The sequence below is a fragment of the Peromyscus eremicus genome, chromosome 11 (assembly GCF_949786415.1).
Source record: "Peromyscus eremicus chromosome 11, PerEre_H2_v1, whole genome shotgun sequence".
Taxonomy (NCBI): Eukaryota; Metazoa; Chordata; class Mammalia; order Rodentia; family Cricetidae; genus Peromyscus; species Peromyscus eremicus.
The window spans coordinates 14,420,827-14,435,302 of NC_081427.1; the positions used below are offsets into that span (position 1 = coordinate 14,420,827).

The following is a 14,476-nucleotide window of genomic DNA, read 5'->3' on the forward strand; positions in this document are numbered from 1 at the left end:
GTTGTTTTAGTGAGTTTCAAACCGCCTGCTTTTAAAGGTAATTTTATTTACTCAGAAAAGGAGAGGAACTTTGATGGTCTGAGATTGCCCGCAGCAGCCTTAATAGTCAGAGTGAGGGTTTAGGTCCCCTGGAAGAGAAATGTGATCATAGGATTGCACCCCTGAGAGGTGATACATCAGTCAAACTGGGATTCATGGGGTAATTGCAGCCTGCGGTAATGTATCTTCAGCCTGTAATGGCTGTTCGATGGGTAAAGATTTCCCCTTGAGGAATGGCAGTGTTTCCTGGACGTCTTTGTCTCTTTCCAGCCTCTAGAGCTGCCTTCCAACAACACACAAAGAAACACGATGTATGACGGTTTTCTGAAGTGATTTGAAAACCGACAAAGAACAAACATACCCTCATGTGTCTTTGGGTGGTTACACAAAGAAAAAAATGAATAAACTAAATAAGCAGATTTAGAGAGAGGGGATTCGGGCACTTTATTCTCCTATAGCAAATAAAAATGAACTTCCTGAAGAGTTTCCTTAGTATAAAAAAAAGGATTTAACATGCTATCTATTGCATAGGTCATTATACTTATTATATTAGTATTCTTTTTGGAGAAAACATGCAAAGATAAGAAATATGTCACAAGAGGAACTGTGGCTTGACCTCATCAGCTTGGGAACTAAACCAAAGATGCTGATAGGCAGGAAGTTCGTTTTTATACGCAAACTGAATTTCTTCCAAGTAGGATCATACCTTTCTTACACATTAAACCCTTTCTTCCAGAAGTTTGCAAATAAGGATGTTTGCCATGGGAGGAGCATTGAGGTGGCTGGCATTGATGCAACCTGCTGTCTTTAAACTGGCCCCTGTATGGTAGCTCTGCCTCTCAACAGGTAACCTGTAAACACAGCCTGGCTGGCAGGAGGCCTCTGTTATTCAGAATATTCCTGTCAGTTTAGGAATTTCACTTGCTCTGTCTGTGTTTAAAATCTTTGCCTATAGCAGCATTCTGAGACTAAATATGTGTGTGTGTGTGTGTGTGTGTGTGTTTCCAATGTTTGTGTGCTTCTAATTATTTGTGCCTCATTAATTCTTTAAGGCTGAAGCTGAGATGACTGTTCTTGCTGCATCCCCTCTGCCATTTCCATGTCTATCCATTATTCTCTTGGGATGTGTGTGAGATTTCATGTTACTGGGATTCATTGACTGTTGATAGACTAGATTCAGGAACTGGCTCAGGCATGGACAGGCATACGAAATTCCTATAACATGGAGATGCTATGCCTTCACTACCTGCAGGGTTACCCGTCTGGTGATAGCATTGAGAATGAATACTGAATAAAGTCTGCCGCTAGGTAAGCCTATGTGTTTGTGTGTGTGTGTGGTTCTTGACTATTTGAACTCCTAGTCCCAACAAGAAATACTCATGCAAAAAGAACCTTGTGTCCAGGGAGTGGGTGGGGAGATCAAAGAACTGAAGGGAAGGTAAGCCACTTGTAAAGTGAAATTGCATTATTTTGCTCAGGGCAAAGATGGCATCAGTTGCTTTAGTTACTAAAGCATTTGGGTTAATTATTAAAACCCAAGAAGGAAGACTCTATTGCTCATTATCTACCATGACCTATCTAGGTTTTGTTCATCTCTTTCTTGGCTGCACATAAATTTAGCTTTTGATGATGAATGCCTTTGAATGGGCCAAGGTGGTCATAGATATGCAAACTGCCTGGTTCTGTTTGTCTGTTGGGATCTTGGTTTCATAAGAGACAGGACTTGTAAGTCAAACACACCCTGGGAGGTCACGTACTATGACTTTGGAAAGACTGTGATTTGTCAGTGAAAGCTCAAATGTAAGCACACACAGTCATTCTTCCTATAGTCTTCAAATCAATTTATCTTCTTTCTTTATTGGCATGTTTAAATTAAGACATTATTATAAATAGCTTGTAAATAAAAAAGATCCTTCATGGAAATTACTTCTAAACAGCAATTTTTAAATTTAAAAATTTGAAAAATTTACATCTTTGTACAAAAACAAGAATGGTGAAAGCTGCTATACCAACTGGTGAAGATGACAGACTTACATTTAAGATGATATTATTACATAGCTGGTAATAAATTAGACAATTACTTTTTATGTTGCAGTTTTCCCACACAATTTACTGCTGAGACTTCATATTGCAATTTGAGAAAAGTGTAGAAATTCTGGATTTTTCTGACATCAATCTAGGAATTTACTTGTGAAGACCAGAGCAGAATCAGAATGTTAGAAGACAGAGGCAGGGCAAGAAAACAGAATGTCTTCCTTTTAGAAGCTTAAAAACATCTTTCCTGTGCTGTGAATGTAAGGTTTTCTTGTTGATATCCCTTGCCCCCAGTAGCTAACTTTAGTAGCAAATACTGTAGGTTCTATCATTAAACCAGCATAATACAGTTTCTATAGCTCCATCAGTGGTACTGAAGTTATAGGAAAAAAGGCTCAGCTCTCTCAGTATCAACTCACTAGGCTCAGCTACTTGTCCCAATTTGCCAACTACAGAGATGAGTAACATCAAAAGTACAGAGAAAGGAGATTTTAATTAATGTGACCACACTGGAAAATACAGATACAGTGACCCACTGATGTGAAATTTGTCATCTAGACACTAACATGAACTTTTGGTTTAAACAAAGGAAGGACTGGAGCCAGGACAAGAGAGATGTGGATTCAGCAGTCTTGATCAAACTGCAGTCTGGCTGATCATTGTCTTAGTTCTGATTATACATATTGTTTGGAAAGTCCTTATTGCTGGAGGGGACAAGACTGGTCTGATGAGATGACTACTCCTGCTGGGGAAGAGTGTCTGCCAAACTCTGCTGTTCCTGGGATTCCAGGTGACTGCAGATTTAGGATAATGTCTGGAAATGTCCAGGTGCCTCTTGGAGATCCCAAACAAAACACTGTAAAAGCTGATAGTAAGATACCTCAGTTGTTCTTATCTTTGTGCCTTTAGATTTGAAGAGTGATAAGACAGCAGCATCACCAGTGTGTAGACAGACATTCTTTGAATAGTTAAAATGCCTACATGTAGAGAGAAGTAAGAGTCTAATCCAGAGTGCCAGAGATAGAGAGAAATAGAGGCAGATATGTCAGGCCTTGGCCTGCTTCCAGTCACCTTATAATGAAAAGCTGGTGCTCTTTAGCAAAAGCACTTTCTAAGTGCCTGACATGGATGAACAAGTGAACTAGGTTCTTGTAGTAGTCTATCTACTTTCACACTGGCTTTGGACATCGCTTCTTGTACCAAAGATGGTGTTATAACTGTTTCCCAACCAATGGAAGCCTCCCAAGGCCCGGCTGATCACCCAGAAGATAAAATGCCAATTCCTTCTCTAGCTCCTGTGCCGGCACCTAGATTTCTCTAATGCCCACAGTGAGTGGTCCGTCCCTTTTACTCACGTTGCTGTGCAATACTCTTTTCTGATGTAGGTCTTGAGCTGTTATTTGCTCTACCAAGGAGAATAACACAGAACTGGTGGGGCATTATTCCATGTCCAGGTTATAAATGACTACCACTTCCATTTTGTTAGAAGATACATGGCTTGATTTCATGAAGCAAATTTCCATGTTGAAGACAAGGAGTTGAAGGCAGCCCTTGGCCCTCCACACTAAGAACTCAGAAACAGAATTGGAATCTTAACAACCACTAGGTGAAAGTGCCTGGAGGTGAGTTCTCAGAAAATGTGCTTTTGGATGATGGCAGCTTTGATCTTACCTTGGCTGTAGAATGAAGGAGAGCATGGGAGTGAAAAATTATGAGTCAAGACAGACCAGATGGAGAGCCTCTGAACTAAGTAACCCAGTCCATCTGCACCAGGACCTACACCACTGTGACATAATGTTTCAAAGCCTCTGAATTTTGGAGCCTTTTGTTACACAACAGTAGGTAACTAATTCGTGGGCCTACTGGTCCTGGCGATTTCTTAGACTTCGCCTTCTGTCATTTGAGTAGTTTTCTCCAGCAACTCTTCTTTCTTTCTCCAATCTGGGAAGCTTCATACAGCCCTATGGCCATTGTTCTTGCTGTTTGCAGTGTTTTTTAGAATGCTCTAGCTCCAGCCTTGGTTCCCTCACCTTCCTAGGTCTGCTTTGGTTCTTACATTTGTAGAGAAGATTGGCTGGTCTCCCTCCCTATGGGAGCGACAGCCACTGGCTCCTCCCACCTTTGTTTTGTGTCCTTTTGTCCTGAATGATTTAACTCCCAAAGTTTATGCATTTCTTGTCAGCTTTCCAGTTGTCTGCCCCTGTAAGCTCTGGAGTTTGATATGGACAGACAGGCACTAATGAAAATTTTGTTGAATGGTTGGTGTCTCCTCATCTGTATATGATGATATTGGAGTAATGTAGTTAAATCACATATATAACTGTAGCTAGAGTTTTCCTGCCTGGCCCACAGTCAGGACAAATCTCTCTCACCCGCCAGTCCCACAGCCACTCAGACCCAACCAAATAAACACAGAGACTTATATTGCTTACAAACTGTATGGCCGTGGCAGGCTTCTTGCTAACTGTTCTTTTTTTTTTTTTTTTTTTTTTAAGCCTACAGCACCCGGTATTCCCAGGCGGTCTCCCATCCAAGTACTAACCAGGCCTGACCCTGCTTAGCTTCCGAGATCAGACGAGATCGGGCGCGTTCAGGGTGGTATGGCCGTAGACGCTAACTGTTCTTATATCTTAAATTAATCCATTTCTATAAATCTATACCTTGCCACATGGCTCATGGCTTACCGGCATCTTCACATGCTGTTTGTCATGGCGGTGGCTGGCAGTGTCTCTCTGACTCAGCCTTCCACTTCCCAGCTTTATTCTCCTCCTTGTCCCGCCTATACTTCCTGCCTAGCCAATGGCCAATCAGTGTTTTATTTATTGACAAATCAGCAACACATTTGCCATACAGAACATCCCACAGCATATAACCAAACTTCTTATTCTATAACAGATAGTGACTGATATTAAAGCTAAGAAATGAAAATGAGATTTGGACAAATGAGATGTTTAGAAGATTTTGAAAGAATGTGTGTGGTAAGGTCATGGTAGGATTGTCATGAAACAGGCAAGCACTGTTTGGGCCAATGATACCTTGCAAATTAGGATGACTGATAGAAATGCTGTACTCTGTGCATCCCAGTGAAGATGCTACAACCCACCTGTGGCTACAGACTCCTTGAAATATATCTACTGGAGAAACAAACTTAAATTGCATTTCATTATGTTAAATTTAATAATAATGATTTTAAAGCATGCTTTTAGAGATTGACGAAATTTTGTCTTTAGTACTATGGTTCCAGAGTTTGAGGTTTGATCTTTACAACCTACTTCCACATTAAAGGTAAACACAATGTACAATGGGATAGCCAGGTCTGCTGATGTCAGAGATGTTAATTGACAGGAGAAGATACATCCTTCCAGGACCTGCTTTGGATTTATATACAAAATAAAAAGTAGAATTTTATTCTTTAAATTGAACAATATAATACCGTAGAATTCTTCTCTTTGGAACTAATTAAGTGCCCTGATATATTTATGGCAATTTTTAATGCATTGCAAATTTTGTTATCTCCTCCCTTAGCTTATTTTTTCCCTGTATTTCACATTCTCAGAGTGGTGACTTGGAGCTCAAGCAAAAAGTCAGGCTCAGTCCTCTGCTGTGCCCAGTCCATGTGGGTCACCATCTGAGAGTATCACTGCAGAAGACCTGAACCTCACAGCATCCAGCTCCTTGGTATTTTCTTTGACTCTGATGTTTCAGTTACATGAAATGTGAGCAGTCAAGGCTCTGGATTTCCTTCTTCTCCTTCCGCTTTGCTTTACAGAAAATCTGGACTACCTTTGGCAAGTCAGAAATGCAATCTATCTGCTCTTTGTAACAAAGGAAATTCCCCACAGCCTGGATCCTTGTTTATCTCACCAGTTTCTTAAAGAAACCAAGTGCCTAGATTTGCTGTCTTTGCTGGGATTATTGAAGGTTATATTCATTCCTGGGATTGACAGCAATGACCCTAGAAATCTTGCATCTACTTTAGTTTTTCTTTGACACAGCAAAGGCTGCAAGGCAATGTTTTCTCTACGTTTTGAAATGGGAAACGTGGTTTAAACTTAGGCTCTGCTAGACATTTATCTTCCACCCTAACAGCTCCTGCTGCCTTAATGAATGGTCTTGCCTTAGATGTCAACCCACTGAGAGGGTTTCATCGACCACTCTGCAGTACCACATTTTCATATGTGAAGCATAACTCTTGCTAATATCTGAAGTGATGAACTTTATTATTTTCTGGGTGCATTAGCTGCCCTATCCACACATTTATAAGGATATAAACTTCTTAAGGATAGATATATTCCCTATTTTGTTTATTTTTTATCTGCAGTGACAGGAATCTTGTCAGCACACGGTAAGAGTGTTCTATAAATAACTGTTGTCTAACTCCCTGGAACACTCTTAAGTTAATCAGAGGCCACGGGCTTTTCCCATAACATATAACTATTTGCTGAAGTTATGAACTTTTCCACCTATCAAGTGTAGCACCTTGGCTATTATAGAGGCTGTATTTTCTCCTAGACACATTGTGAGTGGTTAAGGGAAATGTAGATAGACCATTTGTCACTCTGAATCTAGATTAAACATTCCGGCAAAGATTTCCACAGCTTGCCACAAATCTCCCTTAAATATCTCCCTGGGTGTCATTAGAATTGGTTGTTCAAGACAGATCTGAATCCAATTTCAACCTGGGCAGAGAGATTTAGACTTTTTGCTTGGTGTCTGTATGCAATGTTTTTGGAATACAAATCTCCTTTTTGTTTTTCTCTGTACATTATAGAAGACCACAGAGTAGCTTTGGATTGTACTTGGTAATTAAATACTTTTATTATGTAGCCCTTGCTAGCATAAGTAGAGATCTTGTTTAATAAGCAAAACAAAAACAAAATCGAAGACAAATCAGGAATATTTCTCTTGCTTTTTACTAGTGCAGGCAAAGAGACATTTTTGCTGAGGTGGGCACACAGCTCCTCAAGGCTCTGGGGGAATTAGAAGCATTTTTAGCAATACGCTGGATGACTGCCACTCACAGAAAATGTCAAGGATTTGTTGCTGAAAACGTCATGCCTACAAAGAGAAAGTTGCTCCAAGGAACCAAGTGATCCACTAGCAGAATGTCTCAGAACCAGCCTCAGTGGTAACAGACACCTCTTATCCTGGCATTAACTGATGCCCTTCAAAGAGATGCTTATTCTTAGAAGTCCCCAAACTGTACTGATTCCTCCAGGTCATCAGTTCCCCGTCAGTTCTCAGGATAGTTTTCAGTGATCTCAGGCTTCAGGGGTTTGCACAAAGGAGACACAAACCTCTTTTCTCATTAAAAGATTACATAGGTTCAGAAGACCATGTGTGGGGACCATTTGATGGTTAATTTATGAACCACCATCATAAATAAGATCCAGAGGTCTATCTTCTACTCTTTCTACAAGTGATGATGGCATCCTGTGAGCAGCAAATCTGTTTTGTTACTGTGTTTATGAAGAATTAAAAGGAGGTTCTCAATTTGTAAAGGCATTTTTTATGACATATTTACAAATTTGAGCTAAACTTGTTTTGGTAGACAAGAATCTTGGAGGTATAGTGAAGATAGGCATAAATTTAAAGTTAGTCCAATATGGATCTGCATTGTCCCATTTATGTATTGTTAGATAAATTATACTTCTTTGTGGCTGTTTCCTTTTGGAAATAGGGTGTATGGGGAATGATGAATGGCACATTATTTTTTTAAAAAAATGCTTTTTTATCTGTGTGTGAGTGTGCAAGTGTGCATGCATTTGTGTGTGTGTGTGTGTGTGTGTGTGTGTGTGTGTGTGTGTGTGTGTGTATGCTGGGTATTGAATTGAGGTCCCCATGCTGGCTTAGCAAACCCTTTACAAACTAAAATATTTCGTCATCCCCTGGCACATGACTTTTAACTCAAACAATTGTATTTGTTGTATAATGCAAACTGATACCCAGAGAACGGAATACAAGTGTGCCAGACAGAGGTTGGAACCCCATCCACACGGTAGGAAACATGTTGAGTGCTTTATTAGAAAACTTACTTATAGGCAGCCTGTATAGAAAAGTCAGCTTGATAGGAAAAGGCCGTTTAAATACTTGGTCATCAGTTAAGGAGGGGACACTAGCTTTGTTTCCAAGGTGCTCACCCAGATTATCATAGCAGGAGCACTGATATTTGATGGACAGGCTACTTGATTGCTAAAAGAAAAAAAATGAAAGGAATTTATTTTACCAGAGCAGCAGAGTATAATTTAATTTTTTAAATAGCTAATCAAGTTCCCCCCCCCCTTTTTGGCTGTAAAGATTGGTTTAGAAAAATCCCAGCGAAAGATGAGAACTCCAAGGAATGCTCGGCAAAGAACCAAATCTGACCCAGTGAAATAAAAGAGAAAGTTTACTTAGAATTTTGTGGAAAGGCGTAATTTCCATCTTGAAATGAATCCTGCAAGAGAAAAAACACCCTTCATTTCCCCTGAGCCTGATGCAGTTGGATGACCCACAAACGTTGAGTTCCGATCTTTGGGCCCAAGGATAAAAGTGGGAGAGCAGAAGACATTTGGACCACTGCTCTGCCTCGCATTTTTGAAAGTTGCCCACACGAATCTTGATGTGGATTTCTTTGCATTAATTTTGTTTATGGTTCCATTTGTTTCTTGATTGCACAGATATGGTTTTGGTTATTTTGGTACCTTTGAATACTTTTTTCTTCTTCATTGAGAACTTATTTTTGTGATATAAACTTTAGATTATCCTTTATGCAGTCACACAGGTTCCCCCAGATCCATATTTTTCCCAACACGTGTATTTTTTTCTCCTTTCCTGGATCCACTAACTTACATTGCCTTACACACTCTACATGTATCTTTTCTTTCTTCTCTCAGGTCCACCCAACTGAGATGCTTGCTATCATATTCTCACTTTAAAATGGCCGTTTGGCTTTGCTTCTTTCTCATTTTATTTCTTTGCAGGAACTTGTTTTTTATTTATTTATTTATTTTTGAATGTGCTTGTCAATTGCTCTTGAAACCATTTTTTTTTTTGAAGGCTGTGTGGAAATGAGTCTCAAATAATTCTATTATCTCTGTAAAGTAAGTGTTTTTGCGACTTCCAGGTAATGGCTGGTTCTCAGATGTTCCCTTTAGGCTTCCCTCCTTTCAGTCCAGGGAGTGAGGCTTATGCTTAGTGTGGACGGAAGACAGGTCTCCCATCTGCCTGCACTGAACCTGTGGGGTTGCAGTGACTTCCTCAGGCTCTGAGAAGGCAGGAGTCTTCGTCCTCCATCTGCTCTTTACTGACACTGTTGGGAGAGGGGCCACAGGGTTTTCTCTTGAGGTTTTTAACTGGATCAGAATGCTTCCTGTTTAAAGGTTTTTGCCTTGCCAGACTGTAGCTAGAGTTTTCCTGCCTGACCCACAGTCAGGACAAATCTCTATCACCTGCCAGTCCCACAGCCGCTCAGACCAGACCAAGTATACACAGAGACTTATATTGCTTACAAACTGTATGGCCGTGGCAGGCTTCTTGTTAACTGTTCTTACAGCTTAAATTAATCCATTTCTATAAATCTATACCTTGCCCCGTGGCTTGTGGTTTACCGGCATCTTCACATGCTGTTTCTCATCGTGGCGGCTGGCAGTATCTCTGACTCAGCCTTCCACTTCCCAGCTTTATTCTCCTCCTTGTCCCACCTATACTTCCTGCCTGGCCACTGGCCAATCAGTGATTTATTTACCAACCAATCAGAGCAACACATTTGCCGTACAGAACATCCCACAGCACCAAACTGTATCATTCATCTTTAGCAAAGGAAGGCTATCTTTTTTGGAGCTTTAAAAATATCTTCATCAATTGGTCTGTTCATGGTATCAGATGTAGTCTTTGATGTTCGATGTCGGGGCTCTAGAAGGCACCTAAGAGAGAGTGAGTGAACACACGTGTAGGGTGGTACCACCTGTCTCCACTTCCTTGGCTTCCAGGTCTTCAAAATTAAAGTTGGTTTCGTGGATGGTGGTGAAGGCTGTCAGTCTACTCAGTGGAGGAAGAGAGGAAAACACATTTACTACTTTTCTAGGAGTAAATCTTTTCAGATGTCAATTTTACTTTTTCTTTAGAAAACATTTATCATGGCTGTAGAGGCCGCTCAGCAGTCGAGACAGAGCACTGGCTGCTTTTCCAAGGAGCCAGGCTTGGTCCTCAGTACCCACTTGGCAGCTGACCACTACTGAAACTCTAGTCCCAGGGACTCTGATGCCCTCTTTCGGTCTCTGTCTTCATATAACTAGTGCACAGACATACATGAAGACAAATACTCATATACACTAAATAAAATAAAGAACTATTAAACATTTAGAATTAGAATAAACTCTACCAGAAGAGGAATGCCAAATCAGATAGGATCAAACATCACTTTTCTCTCTAAAATTCTGTCACTCTTATATTAACAGCATTTGTTAAATAAGATGTACTATTTAACAAATTTAATAATGAAATGACAAAATTATTTTCATCTGCATTACTCACTCTTGCACTGTCCTTAGTAAATGCCTAACAAAAGCAACTTAAAGGAGAAAAAAAGGTTTGATTTGGCTTACAGTTTGAGATTCTTGTCTGTCTTGGAGAGAAGCATGGTGGCAGGAAGTCAATGAAAAAACTGATTGCGTTGTATCCTTGGTCAGGGAACAGAGATGGGATCAGTGCTTAAGCTCAGCTGACTTTTTCTTTTTTATTCAGTCTGGGATTCTGGTCTAGGGAATGGTACTGGGTCTCTCCACCTCAGCTGACCTAATCTAGGTATTACTTCACAGACATACCATGAGGATCCTGGGTTCTGTCAACTTGCTGGTCAATACAAAGAGTCATATTCTCAGAGGCTGCAGGTGACAATTTACCACAGACTTTGCTATAGTTAGTATTATGCTTAGATATTTCTGAATTGTCTTCTCTGTACCCTGATCTTTTTGTGTGGCTTTTAATGATAAACATGTTTTAACTATGATTTTACTACTTGGAAAGTTTACTTTATCATCATTCTTTTATTTTCAGAAATTTCCTGAATGTTCTTGCATTTTTTTTCATATGAGCTTTAGAATAGTGTTGCATCCCACATCCCCCTGTTCATCTATTTATTTTACACCCTGACCTCAGCCTCCCCCATCCCAGTACTTTTCCTCCATTTCCTCCCTCCCATCCTCCAATCCCCTTCTCTTCGTCTCTGTTCAGAAAAGGGCAGGTCTCTTATGAGTATCAATAAAACATGGCATATCAAGTTGCAAATACTGCATTTTTAAAAGTAAAACTTTGTTGAATAACAAGTAACAAACATTGAATACATTAACACATTATAGGATAAATGATCTAGTTAAAAATAGTCTCCTAATGGGAGAGCATAGTATTAATTTTCATTTATCATGTTTACTTTTAAGTCTTAGGGGAGTGCTAATATCTTATTCTTAGTGCCCTCTCATTGTATAATTAAAATTATTTTAGAAGCTATTTCATTCTTTCTTTTTTTCTTTCTTTCTTTCTTTTTTTTTTTTCAGAGCTGAGGACTGAACCCAGGGCCTTGCGCTTGCTAGGCAAGTGCTCTACCACTGAGCTAAATCCCCAACCCCTATTTCATTCTTTCTTAATGCTGATATACATGAGACATTGTCTACTATTATTTCTATAGATGTTGCTTTGTGAAGGAAATGCATTGATTTCCTTATTAATTTGGTTACAAGTCGAATGAATTCTAACACTTTTTCAGCTATAATAATCAATTACATTATAAGTGAACAATAGATTATTCCTCCTGTTTATTTTTTATAACTCCTATTTTGTAGCTTGCAGTTAACATTTTAAGAATAATCTTAGTTAATAAAGGAAATAATGCTAAGCCTTTGCCTATAATAAAATACTACTAATATTCAATAATTAAGCATGAATTTGGAACATGGCTCAGGATGTAGAAAGTTTAAAAGAAAATCATCTATTTGTAATTTATTAGAAACACAAAAATGTCAAAATATAATCCAATACTTTACTTACTGGAAAATATATTCGAAGAATATTATTGAATGCTCTTTTGGGAACAAGGATGAAATCACATGACCTTTCCTCCTTCTTTAATACATGGGTACCATATTTATTATTATTGTTAAACCATTTTCCATGATTGAAGCAAAATCTCATTTAGTCGTCCAAGAGTTTTTTTTCTGTTATTTTTTAAATGGTGACAAATCAGTTCATTAAAGTTCTAGAATTTTGCATTGATTGTATATGAGGAAACTGGTCCACAGGACAGTCTTGGGTTCTGTGTGCTTTATATTTATTGGTAACAGAATTTTTTGTGTTTTATGGAAAAAAATTGAAGCCTTCTCTTCTTTCCGATTAACATAGGATAATTTAAAAGTGTTTGAAATGACTGTTTGTTAATATATAGTTTTCTGTGAATTCTAATCTGGTATTTTTTGTTTTCACTCATTATTATATTTTATATTATATTTACATACACATTTTATTTTTGTTTTAGAGACAGATTCTCACACTGTAGCCACAGATGGTCCAGAACTCACTTTGTAGACCAGGCTGGTATTGAACTCATGGCTATCCTCCAGCCTTAAATTTTGAATGCAGGGATTACAGGTATGCACCACCAAACTTAGCTGCTAACAGTTTTTTTAAATGTGTTATTTGAGAAATTTGTACATGAATATGCTGTGGGATGTTCTGTATGGCAAATGTGTTGCTAATTAGTCAATAAATAAAACACTGATTGGCCATTGGCTAGGCAGCAAGTGTAGGCGGGACAAGGAGGAGAATAAAGCTGGGAAGTGGAAGGCTGAGTCAGAGAGACACTGCCAGCTGCCACGATGAGAAACAGCATGTGAAGATGCCGGTAAGCCACGAGCCATGTGGCAAGGTATAGATTAATGGAAATGGATTAATTTAAGCTGTAAGAACATTTAGCAAGAAGCTTGCCACGGCCATACAGTTTGTAAGCAATATAAGTCTCTGTGTTTACTTGGTCAGGTTTGAGTGGCTGTGGGACTGTCAGGTGATAGAGATTTGTCCTGACTGTGAGCCAGGCAGGAAAACTCAAGCTACATGAATATAATATGTTTTGATCAAAATCTCTCACTCATTCTTCTCCCAGCTAAATAGCTCAGTTGGAAAAACCATTTTTTTTTTTTTTTAAATTTCAAGACAAGGTTTCTCTGTATAGGCCTAGCTATCCTAGCACTCACTCTGTAGAGCAGACTGGCCTCGAACTCAGAGATCTGCCTGTCTCTGCCTCTCCTGAGTGCTGGGATTAAAAGCATGTGCCACCATCGCCCAGACAACAGTTCTTAAACTGCAACTGGTAACGCTTATATTGAAAGTAATCTGTGTGAGGGTTAGTGTTAGTAGTTTAATTAATATTTAATATGTCCTAAAGACATGTATTCAACTTTCCAAGTCTGTATAATGTTATTTGACTGCTTAAACATGACTTGAACATGGATAACAACAGTAGACACACTAATGTGTACAGGAGAAAGCCCAGGAGGTCTCAACCCTACGCAAAGGCCCACAGGTAACTAATGAATACAGAGAGAGGAAGAAATGACCTTTTTCAGTGTAGAACTCACCAATTGGTTCTCCAATACCAAATAGTCATCCCTAAAAAGTTTGAACTTTTTTTCAATAACTTTCTGTTCTCCTTGTGTTTTAAGATTTATTTGAGTGGGCCTGAGCAACAAACAATATTTAAAAATTTGGTCTGAATCTGTGAGGATTTGAAGATTGTCTTTGTCCTTCTGTCCTTCCTCTTTCTTTTGATTGTTTAGAGTACTGTAGTAGTTTCTGTAATTTATGTTTTACATGAACCTGTGCTTGAATTTATTGACTATTCTTGTCATGTTCATTCATTCATTTATTCATTTCTACTAAAATATAATTTACTTTCTTTTCAACATCTTACTGTAAATTCTTTTATAACTTTTGTAATTCATTTAAATGTTTTATTTTATTTTTGAAGCTAATAAAAGTAACTGAAGCCACATACCTTGTGTGCCTTGAAATTTGCTGTTTTTTTTGTTTGTTTGTAATTCTTTATTCATCTTACATACCAATCACAGATCCTCCTCTCTTCTCTCCTCTTGCTCCTCCAGCCTTCCCTCCCCAAACATATCCCTCATTCCCTCTTCCAACAAGGTAAGGCCTCCCATGGGGAGTCAGCAGAGCCTGGCACATTCAGTAGAGGCAAGTCTAAGCCCCTACCCCCTGTATCAAGGCTGTGTAAGGTGTCACACCATAGGTAGTGGGCTTCAAAAAGCCAGCTCATGTACCAGGGATGGATCTTGATCCTACTGCCAAGGACCCCTTAAACAGATCAAGCTATACAACTGTCTGGCTTATACGGAGGGCCTAGTCCAGTCCGATGGGG

The 14,476-nt window shown here is 39.1% G+C and overlaps 1 non-coding gene across 1 annotated transcript; it reads right to left on the minus strand.

Annotated features, from left to right (window-relative positions):
* Window positions 1-4,566: 4,566 nt before the first annotated feature.
* LOC131922056 (5S ribosomal RNA) lies at window positions 4,567-4,685 on the minus strand. The gene has a single exon (XR_009382175.1). It is a non-coding gene; the product is annotated as a 5S ribosomal RNA (ribosomal RNA).
* Window positions 4,686-14,476: the final 9,791 nt, after the last annotated feature.